Source organism: Penaeus chinensis, chromosome 10 (genome assembly GCF_019202785.1).
Source record: "Penaeus chinensis breed Huanghai No. 1 chromosome 10, ASM1920278v2, whole genome shotgun sequence".
In the NCBI taxonomy this organism is placed as follows: Eukaryota; Metazoa; Arthropoda; class Malacostraca; order Decapoda; family Penaeidae; genus Penaeus; species Penaeus chinensis.
Genome location: NC_061828.1, coordinates 18,415,364 through 18,417,863, shown reverse-complemented (window position 1 = coordinate 18,417,863; position 2,500 = coordinate 18,415,364). Strand labels below are relative to the sequence as shown.

The following is a 2,500-nucleotide window of genomic DNA, read 5'->3' as shown; positions in this document are numbered from 1 at the left end:
ACCAATGGATTGACCTTGTATGCACTGGCTAGCCTCCCCTGATTATGTCAACTATATATTCTGTTCAGCAGTAATTATGTGATAAGACTGCTCTCTCTTCAGTGAGAAAGTTCTGCAGCATTGCCTTCACTGCATATAGCTTTCCAAGATCTTCTGCTTGTCTGAAGAAACTGGTGATTGCACAGCTATTTAAGTCCACAAATTTAAGTGGTGCATACAAGTGATAATTGAAGGTATGATATTAATGTACTATATCAGGGTAGATGTTAAGTTCCTCTTTATTTTTACAGAAGCTTTTTTGTAATCTCCTTTATAGAGTTTTTTTTTAATATAAATTTCTGTATATTTGTCCTATGCAATAGGTGGTAATAACTAGCAGTCTTTTTGCTTCCCAATTTGTAGTTACTACCTCACAGGTGATAGATTAATGAAAAGACATTCCCTGTAGCCCGTGACTCGTTAGGCAGCTCAGGAAACACAGGGGAAGCTGCTGGAGAGGCCAAGCACTACAAACCCTGCATTTAAGGATAAACACCTGTATAATGATAACACACTTTGATATGCATTTTGTTGTGATTTAATGAAGCAAGTGAAGTAGTTCTTGCAACATAGAATAACCATGAAAGTGGGATTTTGTTGTAGATATGCTTGTGCCTCCTCTGCAGCTTCCTCCATCCTTAATTTCCCACAGTATCAGAAATCCCCCGCCATATGTGAACCCCCTGTGCCACCTCGCAGCTTTTGACAACAGTGCTGGTGTGGTTGTGAATTGGTGATCACAATAGATGTTTAGGTATGCATAATGTAAATCTCTAGTATTTTTCACTTAATTTACCTCTGATTTTTATTTGATTTTGGCATATATTTTTCCTATTGGAAGACACAGTTACATGACTGATGTATACTTAAGTTGATTTTAAAACAGACTTGAACTTTTGTTGTGATCAATATCTGTGCCATGATTAGGTCCTTTCCTGGACCTTGAAGTGTGATAACTGAATGTTGATGTGCCTGGAAACCAGTCATAGCATTGAACATATTGTTTATTGACATGATCAGTATTATCATAATTCGTGATATTGAGTACTCCCCTTTGAGGAATCTCATATGATCATGCTATGGTTGGTCTCCTCCCCCAGCACTGGCTGTCACTTGGTGATGTCTTGGTGTGTATTGTGGTTTTTCAAGTCAACTTTTGCTCCAGCTTTTGGTTTCCCGTCTCATTTACTTTGATTTATTTGTTCAAAATTTTACTCAACTTGTGTTCTTAGAGTACTTTTACATACACCCAAGACTCACTTCCATGCTTAATGATGTAGTCCTGATGAAGCCTCAGGGTAGAGGGTTCGCTCCCCGGTAATGTGGGTCCTATGTTGAGGCCTCCTTTGGCCCTCGCACAAGTGATAGATTAATTAGTTTAGTTTTATCTCACACTGAGCAATTCATATTAATTTAATTACAGAGAGGATAGATAGTCACCCAAAGTACTGTACTTTGTTCTCAAAGTGGCCACACCCATCTACATCAAAAGGATGTAGTAGAGGTTGTGACATTTTTCCAAGACAATCATTTCTTTTTTATCAATTATTTCTGTGTTATATTTCAATCAATAAAGATTTTAGTTTTAAATAAGTTATAGGGAAATCTTGTGTGTTCCAATTTCTAGTTGATGTGCGAGGAGTTCTAGGGAGGTCCAAGCAGCAAGTTGCTGCTGTGAAGTCGTGATAGTGTCAAATGCTAGTCTGACGGTGGGGAGCAAAGCCTCCGTCCCAAACCCACCCTTCTACCTCCTGACCCATATTTTATCCCATCAGTCACCCTTGCCTACCATGAGCATTCTGCAGAAGTTTTAAACACTACTGATTTTAAAATAAGTTTTGTGATGTTAGCAGGTGTAAGTGGTGTGGCATTGGGCTATCTGATTCTGTGTGTGAGATTAGTTCCTATGTTCTACACATGGAAGCAGAATCCAAACCATTCCTACCAGAGCCCAGTTCAAAGATGGACTGGAGCAGCCATGTCGCAACCCAAGTTCCTCGCCTAAACAGGTTCCTCTCCCCTTTAGCAAATCCTGCCCCTTTAGCTCCAACTGTATTTTATTTTGCCAATCCTGTCCCAGACTCTTGTATGATTAGTAAATGCCAGATTCCAGTCGCAGACTGAAGATTTTATGCAATTACTGCTAGTTCTTGATTTTATAACATTTATTTGCAAAAGATAATTAAATCACAGAATTATTTTATAGCAGTAGTTACATCAGTATTCTCAGTCTGAATTGTTTAAAGGAAGTTAGATAATGCCAGTAAGAATGCATGAGAGGGATATTATTTTCATAATGGTTTTGACACAGTACCCTGAAGGTATTACATAACCAGGTATTAAACATTCCTTTGCTTACAGGAAACAGGTGAAGTGCAAAAAAGTTTATGCTATCCATGAAACAATAGGGAGAAATAGCTCCCACTGCTATGCACAAGTTAACATTGCACATTGGAGCATT

General features: G+C 38.5%; 1 protein-coding gene across 16 annotated transcripts in view; it reads left to right on the top strand.

Annotated features, from left to right (window-relative positions):
• The window catches only part of LOC125029398 (putative uncharacterized protein DDB_G0271982), a 48,821-nt gene that overhangs the window by 45,600 nt on the left and 721 nt on the right, over positions 1-2,500 (top strand). For all 16 annotated transcript variants that reach the window (XR_007115186.1, XR_007115180.1, XR_007115185.1 and 13 more), the window contains one exon: positions 1-2,500. This exon is cut by the window's left edge and continues 1,562 nt beyond it; it is cut by the window's right edge and continues 721 nt beyond it. The gene's annotated coding sequence lies outside the window, so the exon portion shown is untranslated.